Source organism: Ceratotherium simum, chromosome 7 (genome assembly GCF_057802395.1).
Source record: "Ceratotherium simum simum isolate JZ-2026a chromosome 7, ASM5780239v1, whole genome shotgun sequence".
Lineage (NCBI taxonomy): Eukaryota > Metazoa > Chordata > Mammalia > Perissodactyla > Rhinocerotidae > Ceratotherium > Ceratotherium simum.
Genome location: NC_141906.1, coordinates 28154919 through 28168409, shown reverse-complemented (window position 1 = coordinate 28168409; position 13491 = coordinate 28154919). Strand labels below are relative to the sequence as shown.

Below are 13491 nucleotides of genomic sequence, written 5' to 3'. Positions count from 1 at the left end.
GAGCCTATGTTTGTCCTTACAGCTGAGATGGGTCTCCTGGAGGTAGCATATTGCTGGGTCTTGTTTTTTAATCCATCCAGTCACTCTGTGTGTTTTGATTGCTGAATTAAATCCAGTTACATTTAGAGTGATTATTGATACATGAAGACTTAATACTGCCATGTTATCTTTTGTTTTCTAGTTGTTCTAAATTTCCATTGTTTCTTTTTCCTTGTACTTCTGTTTGCCATTTCAGTTTCTTGGTTTTCTGTGATGCTTTACTGTTTTCTCTTTATTTATGATTTGTGACTCTGAGTTTTTCTTTTGTGGTTACCATGAGGTTTGTATAAAAGATCTCATGGATGAGATAGCCCCTTTTCTATTAGCCTCTTATCTCCACTAGCTTATGCAGGTTCCACCCTTTTCCTCTTCCCATTCTGTTTTTTGTCCCAAATTATTCTTTCTAGTGTTGTGAGTTTGTGACCAAATTGAAGTGGTTATAGCTATTTTTAATGCCTTCTTTCCTTTAATCTTTTATCTTATAATTAAGTGTTTACTAACCTATTCTGATATAGAGCTGCAATTTTCTGATTCTGTCTGTCTATATATCTCCTTGCTCAAAACTTTGTAAACCTTTGCCTTTTTGTTTCAGGTACGAGGGTCTCCTTTCACCACTTCTTGTAAGGAAGATGTAGTGGTGATGATCTCCCTCAGCTTTTGTTCATCTGGGAAAGATTTTATTTCTCCACCATGTCTGAAGGATAATTTCACTGGATAGAGTATTCTTGGCTGATAGTTTTTGTCTTTCAGTATTTTGAGTATATGATTCCACTCTCTCCTAGCCTGTAAGGTTTCTGCTAAGAAATCTGCTGAAAGCCTGATGGGGGTTCCTTTATAGGTTATTTTCTTCTGTCTTACTGCCCTTAATATTTTTTCTTTGTCATTGACTTTGACAGTTTTAATATTATATGCCTTAGAGAAGGTCTTTTTGCATTGAGGTAATTAAGAGTTCTAATAGCTTCATATACTTATATGTCCAGTTCCTTTCGCAGGTTTGGGAAGTTCTCAGCTATTATTTCTTTGAATAAGCTCTCTGCTCCTTTCTCCCTCTCTTCTCCTTCTGGGATACCTATTATCCATTATCCTTATGTTACTTTTCCTAGTTGAGTCAGATATTTCTTGAAGAAATTTCTTTAGTCTTAGTTCTCTTTCCTCCTCCACCTGAAGCATTTCTAGATTTCTATCTTCAAGCTTTATAATTCTCTCGTCCATGTGGTCTGCTCTATTTTTAATGCTTTGTATGTTATTTTTCATGTCATGTCAGGGCACCCCACCCCAGCTTGGAAAATCTGAGTTTTGTATATGTCCCCACTATTGGAAAGACTTGGTCACTGTTGGGGGGTGGGGGGGCATACACTGGATCAGCTGGAATATGGGCAGGGAGCAAGCCACACCTGTTTTTTCTGCCCCTGCTATGTCACTGGCAGTGACGTGAGCTGCAGTGCCTGCTGCCTCTGCTTCTGAAGTGACCACTCACTGGTGTGTGCTCTGGCATGAGGATCCATGCCCTGGATTGATGTTGCTGGGGAAGGGGGAAAGGGCTGCTACCCTAGTTCTACAGCCTCATGGGGGTCCAGTCCACCCACCTTCAGATGTAAAATGCATGGATCGCTTATGAAACCTGTTGTGCTGTGTAGGGAATCCTCTGTTGGTTAACGAATGTCTGATTGGTTGTAACTTAGAGGGGAGAGACAAAGGGAATAACTCCCTCTGCCATGATGCTGACATCACCTCAGCATTTTTTTTTTGATAGATAAACATTGCCATGGACACTCTGATTATGTACTTCCATCTATGGAAGTAAAGTCATAATTTTTGTTAAAAAATAATTTATGGAGATATTTCTCAAAATAAAAATTTATGATTTAAATTTTAATTTAATTTACAATGATATCCTAATCTAAAAAATTTCCATTTAATTATTTTCAGTATAGTGTGCAAACATAAATTATCCTAGTATTTATAATGTGTATTTTATTAACATTTGTACATATTCAACCTGTCTGGAAAACAATCAAATAAAAATTAAAAAATTCAAGATCCTAGCTTATATGAAAAAAAGAACATAGAACACAGTCAAAGATTTATGCATAATTATGTTTGTGACAACTTTATTAATACAAGGCAATCATTGGAAAATAAATATGTACTATTTAACACTTTTTGTTTCCATTTAATGCTCTATAAGTGTCCATAGCAATCTTCCTTACTATTTTACACTTGTATAACATGCTATTGTGTATATATGCCATAGTTTATTCAAACAGTCTCTCATGTATGAGCTTTTAGGTTGTTTCGAATATTTTGCAATTATAACTACCCCTACAATGAATAAAATGGTATATATGTATCTTTGTACTATGGGATGTGCAATTTCAAGCTTAGTTTATAGAAGTAAAATTATCTTGGTTAAAGATAAATACCTTTTTGGTTTTGTTAGATATTTAAATATTCTCTCTATAGAGGTCTTACCATTTTTTTATTACCTCAAACAGTAGATGAGAATGCCTTTTTCCTCACAATCTTACCAGCAGAGTGTGTTGTGAAGATTTCAAAAATTTGCCATTCTGAGTTTGTCAAGTGTAGCTAACCATCTGCAAAAATGGTGATCAATAATTCTGCCCTCTACTGAACACACATCTTTACCCCACCGTGATATGCAGTCTATTACCCATCCTCTTGAATCTTGGGTGGTCTTATGACTTTCTTTGACTAAAAGAATTAGGTTAACGTGATGTGTGAATTTCAGGGCATATGCTTTAAGAGGACTTGCATCTCCCGTTTTTTCCCTTTGGAGACCAGAAGCCATTTCAAGAAGCTTAAGCTAGACAAGTGAATGATAAGAGAGCATTTGGGGAGAGATCATTTTGAAGAAAATCAAGGCACAACATCTAGTTATATGTTTTATGTTTATTTGGCATAATTTTTTTGTGAATTGCCTATCTGTGACTTTTGCCCAATTTTCAATCAGAATTTTGGTCACTGTTTTCTTATTTTTAAAAACAGTTTTATGGAGATATAATTAACATAACATATAATTCACCTATTTAAAATGTACAATTCAATAGTTTTTATTATATTCACAGATATGTGTAGTCATCACCCTAATCAACTTTGGAACATTTTCCTCACCTTTAAAAGAAAAGCCATACTTTTAAGCTATATATAACCCCCTATCAATCTATCAATTCCTGCCCTGAGCAACTACTAATTTATTTTCTATCTCTATAGATTTGCCTGGTATGGACATTTCATATAAATGGAATCATATAATAGAGAAAAATGAATAAAACCAAAAGCTGATTATTTGAGAAATCAATAAAATCAATAAAGTTTTAGTTCATGGTTTCTCAACCTTTGCCCTATTGACTTCTGGGCTGGATAATTCTTTGTTTGGGAGTCTTCCTTGAATACTGTAAGATATTTAGTAACATCTTTCACTTCTGCTCACTAGATGACAGTAGTGTGACATTCCCTCACACCCTGCCCAGTATGACAACCAAAAATGTCTCTAGACATTGCCAAATGTCTCCTAAAAGGCACAAAGCATCCCTGTTTGAGATTCAATCTAGCCAGACAGATTAGGGAAAATAGAGAGAAGACACAAATGACCACTATCAGGAATGAAGGAGGTGACACCACAACAGATTCTAGAGATATTAAGACAGGATAATAAGGGATTTTTATGAACAACTTTATGTCAATAAATTTGACAACTTTGATGAAATGGACATGTTCCTTGAAAAACACAAATTACTAAAACTCAATCAAGAAGAAAAGATATCCTGGATAGCCCCATATTTACTAAATAAATGGAATTTTTACTTAAAAAGTTACCTACAAAGACAACTCCAGGAACACATCCATTAACTGCTGAATTCTACCAAACATTTACGGGAGAAATAATTCCAATTTACACAAACTCTTCCAGAAAATTGAAGTAGAGGGAATAATTCCCACTTCATTCTATGAAGCCAGCATAATACCAAAATGAGATACCAAAATGAGGCAAGGAAATTGTATGAAAAGAAAAACATAGATCAATAACTTTCATGAACATAGATGCAAAAATTCTAAACATAATATTATCAAATCAAATTTAACTGATATAAAAATGTTTTTGAGCAAGTGGACTTTAGCCCAGGAATCCAAGGTTTGTTTAACATTTGATAATCAATCTATGTAACTCAACATTAAGAAAAAATAAAAATGAAAATCGTATGTTCATCTCAGTTGACACAGAAAAAGCATTTGACAAAAATCTAGCATCGATTCATGTTAAAAACTCTCAGCAAATTAGAAAGAGAGGAGACTTTTCCAAGCTGACTCAAGACATTTAAAAAACTTATAGTTAACATAATAATTAATGGTGCAAGGTTGAATACTTTTCGCCCTGAGATCAGGAACAAGAAAAGCATGTACACTCTCACCGCTTGTATTTAACATTTCACTGAAAGTTCTAGCCAGACAGTAAGGCAAAAGACAACTAAAAGGCATCCATACTAGAAAAGAAGAAGTATCACTCTCTCTATTTGTCAAAGATATGATAATCTGTGTAGAAAATTTGATGGAATTTAGGAGAAAAACTGCTAGAACTAAGAAATAAATTTAGTGAAGCTGCAGGATACAAGATCAATATATATACAAAAATCAATTGTATTTTTCGATATTAGAAAAAAATCAGAAATTGAAACTAGAAAAATAATTCATTTAAACAAAAATTTGAATAAAATTTTTAAATACTTAGAGTTAAATCTGACAAAATTTGTCTGAAACACAGAGAGAAAACACAAAATGCCAATATCAACAATGAGAGACCTGTACAATGAAAACTATAAAACATTGTTGAGATCATTAGAGAAAGCTTAAGTAAATGGAGAGACATGCTTTGCTCATGAGTGGGAAGACTCAAGATTATTCAGATCGATTTCTCCCTAAAGTGATCTGTAGATTCAATGTAATCTCAATCAACCATATAAGACTTGCATTAAAAATGAAAAGTTGACTTAAAAATTTGTAATGGAAGAGCCAAGCACTTATAACAGGCAAAACAACTTGGAAAAAGGAGAATAAATTTAGAAGACTAACACTTCCTGATTAAAGACTTAGTATAAAGCTACAATAATCAAGACGGTGTGTCATTGGGTTAAAAATGATAAATAAATCAATGGAACAGAATAGAGTTCATACATAGACCCAATATATATGGAAAAATTATTTTTTGTCAATGGTTCATGGGCAATTTAGTAGATAAATGTCAACACATTTAGTAGATAAATACAATTAGGCAAAAAAACAGACTACATCAAAATCAAAATGTTTTCTGCTTAAAATATACTGTTAAGAGTATAAAAAGACAAGCCGCAGACTGGGAAACATATTTGCAAAGCATATTGTTGATAAAGGACTTATATTCAGAATACATAAAGAACTCTCAAAACTTAATAAGAAAACCAATAACCAAATTAAAAGAAAAATGGGACTTTCAGTTCCAGACAAGATGGAGTAGAGTCATATCTCCCTATTCCTCTCATTAAGTACAGCTAAAACACTGGATATAATATGTAAGACAAAAAAAGAATTCTCTGAAACTTGGAGAGAAGTTGGCTAGGGACCTTGGGACTTAAGTAATGACATAGTGATGTGTTCTCTGAGTTTTATTTTTGCCTCCTTTATTTCCCAGACTGGACTCTGGAGAAGCCCACTGCTCAGAATCACCATTGAGTGCAAAGAAAAAAACTCCAAGAAGAACCTGTTCTCTCTAAAAAGAGTGTTCTAGCAAGACAGAAATGTTTTTGAAAATACTGCTCTATACCAGCCAAATGTCACAGAAAGAACTCATGGCCCATGACTCCCTCACCATCTCAACAGATCCTAAGTGGAGAGCTTTGATTCCTCCCCTGCTTAGAAATAAAGATATGACTCTTGCCCTCCACATAGTGTCATCAGGTGATGAATGGAGAGCCTGGATTTCCTCTCTCACCTGGTGATAATAAGGTGGCCCCTCTTTCTGTACCAGTGAGGTGTCAGCATATTCTTGCTAAAATAAAGGATGAAAATTAGATCCAGAATCTGATAACATAATACACAAAATGTCCAGGAAACAGTGAAAATCATGTATCCTATAAACAACTGGGAAAATTTCAACTTGGTTGAGAAACAACAACAGATGCCATCAATGAGATGACACAGATGTTGGAATTATTTGACAAGAATTTTAAAGCAGCCATCATAAAAATGCTTCAACAGTCATTATAAATATATTTGAAACACATGAAGAAACAGGAAGTCTCAGACAGGAAATAAAGGATATAAAGAAGAGCCAAATAGAAATTTTAGAACTGAAAAATACAATAAAATAATTACTGGATGGGCTCAATAGAAGAATGGAGATGACAGAGGAAAGAAAAGTGAACCTGAAGACAGAGCAATAGAAATCACCCAATCTAAACAATAGAATAAAAGAGAGTAGATTGAAAAAAAAATGAACAGAGCCTTAGGGACCCATCAGACAATAAGACATAATTTAATAATCATATCATTGGAGTGCAGAAATGAGAGGAGAGAGAGTGTGGGAATTGAAAATTATTCAAAGAAACAATGGCTGAAAACTTCTCAAATTTGGCAAAAGACAAATCTACAGATTCAAGAAGCTGAAGAATTCAAAAGAGTATAAAACCATAGAAATCCACACCATCACGTATCATAATTTAACTTCTCAAAACTAAAGAAAAAAAATCATGAAAGGAGAAAGAGAAGCAGTGTATTATTTATAGGGAACAATGATTCAGATGGGTGCATTTCTTATCAGAAACTGTGGAGGCCAGAAGGAAGTAGCACCACATTTTTCCAGTGCTGAAGAACAGGAAATATTAACCCAGAATTCTGTTTCCAGTGGAAAAATCCTACAGGAATTAAGGTGAAATGAAGACATTACTAGATGAAGGAAAACTAGGAAAATTTGCTTCTAGAAGGCCTACCCAAAAATAGCTAAAGGAAGTTGTTCCAGCAGAAAGATAATGATAAAAGAAGGAACTTGGAACATCAAGAATAAAGAAAAAACAATGGAAATGATGGTTATAGATAAATATAATATATTATCTTTCTCACTTTGAGTTTTTAAAAGTGACAATTGAAGCAAGAATTATAACATTCATGATGTGGCTCTCAATGTATGTAGAGGAAATATTTAAGACAATTAAATTATAAAGGGTAAGGGTAAAGGGACCCAGATGGAGGTAGAGATGTGTTTTGAAGCTGGCCCACAGCTAAGTGCCAGATTATTCAATCTTGAGGAACCATCCCTGACAGTCATATACACTGTGTATCAAGACCATCTGCTGTTGTGGGAAGTTTAAGGGGTAAAAAGTTTCTCTATTGTTTTCTGTCTCCAACTGATCAAAGTTTTACACCATGGAGCATTTACTCCCCGTGTACTTCTGGGGTGAGCATGTGTGTGTACTGAGGAGAATTCTGTGGCATTCCTATCAAGGGAAGCCTTGAGCCAGGAGGAGAGAAAAGTGCAGCATTGACATGAGGTAAATTCTTTCAGGTTTCACTTGTGTGACGTCGTTTGGAGCTATGAAGTGTCTTCATAAATGGAAGCTCCTTTGATGGTGGTTTGTGGGGATGAATAAAAGGGTTTTTATTTCTTTGAGTTTACCTAGAGGCAAAAGTACCCCTGACTCAAAGTTACCACACAGAGTATTCTGGGGCTCAGGAATGGACATTACCATGGCGGAACAATTCTCCTCCCCAGATGTTTACAAGGTAGGAGAGAGGGAATCACATCCACTTGATCATTCATTTGACAAAAATGTATTGAATTCAACTGTCTAGTGGCAATATCAGATGATATAAGAAACAAATAAGCAAAAAAATAATAATTAGAAATTATAATTAGTCCTCTGAAGAAAAGGAAGACACTGTAGAGAGAGACAATTATAATGAGGGAGAGTTATCTAATTGTTGTGGTCAAAGAAAACCTTTCCAAGGAGGTCATGTTTAAAACGAGACAAGGGGATCATAGGAGATGCATAAAAAGAGAGAGGAAGTAGTCAATGGGAAAAAGTATTACAGGAAATGGGTAGAACATATACAAAGGCCTTGAAGATTAGAAAGAACTTTGCATGTTGAATAACTGACAGGAGGCTAAGGTGGTTGGAGAATATAATGGAATTTGGACAAAATCTGCTTAAACTTTGGAAATCTGTATTTAGTCTGGAAAATTGCTGCCTTAAGAGTAAAATCTTTGTACTCAAATGCAGTAAATGAGAAAAAAATTGTCTTACAATTAATTTATGAACACATAAAAATGTGTTGGTAGTCTTGTTATGTCCTCCAAAATGATATGTATCAGGAAGGATTCCATTAGTAAATTATATACATAATGGTTATCTACGAAAGATGAGATTTTTCACTTGATTTTGCATTCCACTCTGAACTGAAGCTTTTTCTTTTACAATGCTTATGTATTGCCTCTATAATCAGACATTTATAATCAAGATGAAAACAAAGGAAGAAAAGAATATGAAGGAAAGTAGAGTATAAATTACTGACCTCAGTGATGGTGTATTTTACATTGAACATTAAATGGCTTGTTGCAGTTCTAGTCAGCCAAAAAAAATAGTACTTTCATAACAATTATAATTCACATGTTGCTATAAATAGCCTTGCAAGTCATATATATTTCTTTAGTTAAAGACTCCAAAATACAAATTTTATCACAGCACCTGGATAAATTGAACTTCAAATTTTATCTTAATTATAGAGAAATATTTTCTGAGAATAGATGCCAGTTAAAACAAATGGATGCCTGGTTTAAGTAAAAGAGAGTGTTGATTAAAGTGGGTGTAATGCTTCTTGAAAAAGACACAGGGATTTCTCAGGAGGTAATATGAGGTTAGGAGTAAGAGCCTCAGAGTATGGAAAGCCACATATATGCACACATAAAATTTGAAGATAGAGATCAAAACTGGGGAGGTGTCAGAGGACAAGGTGTCGAGAGAAACAGGTAGTAGGAAGTAGGCTTAATTACTCACCCCATGTGGGACTGTAGGCAAGTTGGTGGAGTAAAAACCCAAGGGCAATGGGGCTGTGGAATATAAATGACCTTCTGAGATCTCATGAAGAGAGTCACTCTGTAGTCTAATCTTCAACTCTTAAAGTTTCCACCAGTCCCTGATTCCATTTCTGCTTCAAAAGTCTTGGTCTGAGGCTGATGACTGATTTTGTCATGTGTGAGGTAAGATTCTAGGAGTAGGGGAGAGTAGAGCTATATCTTAGAACCCCTCACAGGCCCAAGGTAATGGAACTAATTTGGAATGTTGGAATATCGGGATGTTTGACTGGAGTCTCGTGAACAGATTGTAGAGGAGACCAATGGCTAACATTTGGGATGACAGGGCAGAAATAGATGGTAGCTTTTCAGAGGATGTTTTAAGTCTCATTTGGATTTGAGAACCTGAGTCCTTAAAGGAAAGCCTTGCTTTGGCCAATGATCTTAAATTTGGTCTCTCACTGGCTTTCCTTCCCTCCCACCCTCCTATTTGTCTTTCCTTCTGTGCTTTGCATTAGGCACACATTGATGAAAGGACACGGCCAGTCCATCCAAGAATTCAAGACTTGTTAGAGATGCTTGATAGATAAGAAGGTAGTTTATGATCAATGAGATATGTTTTCTAATATTTAGAAAATTTTGACTTAGGGGCGATGGATCATGTAGGCAAAACACTGCTTCCCTTGGCCGTCTAAGAAGTTCCAGGTGAGAGGGATAGGGAAAGTGCTCAGCAGCACAAAGCAGGCAGATGTCTGGGGCAGGCCTAGGAAAACTTCTCTGGGCAGGAGGCGTGCAATAGAGTCTTTTAGGAAAAATTAAATTGGACCAGCAGTTATTCTAGGCAACTGTTTCCAAAGGCCATTCTCCAACCCCTTGACTTTTCTCTATAGCTCCAACCCAAACAAATCTTGGCTGTTCCTTTTCTCAAAGCCGCCATCATCTTCTGAAGGCTATTCTCCATCCAAATTCTGATCGTATTTTATCTCTGGCTCTATTCTTCTTGCCTTCACCTGTTCTTTTGTCATTAGGTCTATGGCACACACAACGGGCCCTACTCTTCTTGGTGCCACTTTTTCTTTTCCTTTAGGAATATGACATTCCTTGGAAAAGAATATATTCTTCAGCATCTGTGTGACCATGGAATGTACAGGAGGGAATTGTATATTGCAGGAAACATCTCCATCAGACTGCCTATGCCTGCTCTAATGCCAGCTTTCTTAGACTTTCTTCTCAAGAGAGAGGAGGCAGTTCAGTTGAGCTAGTCTATGTTCTCTAAGGGAGTATTCTGGTGCTTAAAGAGAAGAGGGATATTTTGGCTCTGGAAATTAAAATGGAGAAAGAGAGAGAGGGGGAGAGACGGGGAGAGAGAGACAAGGGAACTTATAGTTATGAGCTACAAATTTATTTTAGGTGAACGGCTTGGTAGTTTATTAAGATAACTTGTTTTTAATTTTATTTTTGTGAATGTTATACATATGCATAGTTAAAAAACACTCCAAAAGTCCTATCAGGCTTCAATAAAAATAGGGGTGCCCTGCCCTATCCCACCTCTGATTCTTGCTCCTCAGAAACAACCACTTTAACTCTTACAGCTGTTTCTTTGGTATTTACCTTGATTTAGATAACACATTTATATTGTTATTTCTTGATTTATATACATTTTTTATCATTATTTTGTATGTCACCTACTGACTTTCTTGTATGGAAGATGGGCATTTAGCTTTCCTACAAGTAAATCCACCCCCCCACACATTCAGACACACACAAACTTCCCTTTTCTTGATTGTATTAACACATAGGGTTATGTCATGATTTTAAGATGCATATTTATGTTTACATTATTATGATTACAATAACTGAGTTTTACAGTGACAAATGATCACATTTCTCTTTTTGCTCAAAGTTTTTTCTTCTTTGGAGTAAATAATTGTCTATTCTTTTTTGCTTAGTTGTTATGTGCCTTATTTTCCGCCAGAAATATAAATTACATCTTAAAGCAAGCTTTTCTTTTATTCCTTTGAGAATTTCCTTTAGGTGTCCTCTATGCCCTTGATCCAGTCTAGATTCATGATACTCTAGGACTCTTCACCTTGTCAGCCTTCACCATTGTTGAAGGAATTCCCTCCCTCCTCTGCACCTATACTCTCTTCTGTATTGTATCACTTTATTTTAGCTGCTCTGTTGGCGTCTATGTTTCTCCATTTTTGGTTAATTTCCTCATTTTGGTGGTGCTTATATTCCAGTAGCTTGCTGTGAAAAGGTTAACGAAAGGTAAGTCTTTTGAGGTCTTTGCGGGTTTTAAATAACTTTTCCTACTCTTACAAATTTTTCACTTATTTTGGTGTAAAATTCTGGATTGGAGTCATTTCACAGGAAGTCTCTCCCTAAACAAATCCCATGGCTACACATAGAACCTCTGGTCACTTTTTAGTGCCTCATTCTTCAACTGGAATGAATTGTAAGATCTGGATATAGAGTTATGTAAGCTAGCATTACCAGACAAAAATAGAGGTTCACTGGGGTTTCATTTTGCTCAGTATGTAGCCTTTCATTTAATCCTCTGCTTTTAGCATAGTACACTTGCCCCAGCCATGCCTAGAGTCTCCAGAATTTTTCAGGCTTAACCTCACCAGGGAATATACTTCTGGTATTCTTCTAGGTAAAGAAAGTGGTGCCTGGATGGGCAGGTTGGGAAAGAGGATCCAGGAGTCTAAATGCTCTTTATACAGATTTTCAACCAATAATCCTTTAAAAAAAATCCCATCCTTACCCTTCTTTAGAGAAGTACCTCATACATCTATTTCTTGAGACTATCTGGGTTCTGCAATGAATATTATCATCATTCTTGTTTTCATTTAGAAGCTTTTAGTTTTATTCCATCTGCTTAGTCAATAGTCATCCATTTGCTTTTAAGCTTTCAAAATGTTGTTGCCACTTCTCTGCTTTTATCTTCTCTTCTGCTTTCTATGTTTTTGTTATTTTACTGACATTTTAGCAGGGTATTAGGAGGAAACAGTGGTAAATGTAGGCATTTAATTTGATATATTTAATCAGAAAACTCAAGGAAAACATTTATATATAATCTGTATTTCTCTTTGCCTCTATTAGATGAAGTTAAAGATAAAGTCCACATCAGCCTGCCTCAGGAATGGCTAGCTTCAATCACACTGGTGTTAACCGTATAGTCTTCTATCGGCTGGGCATTCCAGCCTGAGAAGACCTACACATGTGGATTTCCATTCTCTTCTTCATCTCCTGTGTCTTCGTCCTCCTTGAAAATGGTCTGCTCATCTTCATTATCCTCATCAAAAGCAGCCTCCATGAACCTATGTATCTTTTCCTCTGTATGCTGGCTGGAGTTGACATTGTCTTTGCCACGACTGCAGAACCCAAGGCATTGGCCATTTTCTGGTGCAATAATAGGGAAATCTCTGTTGATAGCTGCATTGCTCAGCTCTACTTTAAGCATTCCTCCTTCATTTCTGAGTCAGGCATCTTGCTGATTATGGCATTTGACCGCTACATTGCAATATGTTACCCGTTGAGGTACACCATGATACTCACCCACTCTCTGAGAGGAAAAATTGGTGTGGCTGCTTTCTTGAGAGCACATTGTACAATTTTTCCCATGACATTTCTTCTGAAGAGGTTGACTTTTTGCAGAAATAATATCCTTCCACGTACATTCTGTGAACATATTGGCTTGGCCAAATATACGTGTGATGACATCTAAGTAAACATCTGGTATGGGTTTTTTGTCTTAATGTCAACAATGATCCTAGATATTGTCCTCATTTTTGTTTCCTATGTTCTGATTCTCCATGCTGTCTTCCATATCCTCTCCAAAGATGTCCACCACAAAGCTTTCAACACATGTGGCTCCCATGTCTGTGTCATCATCCTCTTTTATGAGCCTTGGGTCTTCTCAGTTCTTACTCAGCGCTTTGGACACCACATCCCACTACACGTCCATATCCTGCTGGCCAATGTCAGCATGCTTGCTCCACCTGAATGCTGAATCCCATCATTTATGGGGTCAAGACGAAACAGATACGAGACCAAGTGGTTTATGTGCTGTTTCCAAAGCAGAAATGACTTTGGGGATGGCAGAGACTGGTTTCTCAGAAATTTTGGTCCTCCGTGAGATGTGCTTTGGCAGCAGTGAACAAGAGAACTGGAACTGAGGCACTAGGAAAAATGGCTCATTGAATATGGACCTCTGGAGCAACTTACCTGATACTTTCTGACTTTCCTCTCTAATCAATCTGAAAGCAGTGCCTGTGGGTTGACTGAGACACTTATAGTTCATTATTTGGGGAGTGGCAGGTTGGTCTCTAGAAATCACATCTAACTCCCTAATATTCAACTCAACTTAGGGAATAGTCAATGTAATA

At 36.1% G+C, this 13491-nt stretch overlaps 1 pseudogene; it reads left to right on the top strand.

Moving 5' to 3' along the window:
- Positions 1 to 12191: 12191 nt before the first annotated feature.
- Positions 12192 to 13192, top strand: LOC101405691 (olfactory receptor 52B4-like; annotated as a pseudogene).
- The last annotated feature ends 299 nt before the right edge of the window (positions 13193 to 13491 follow it).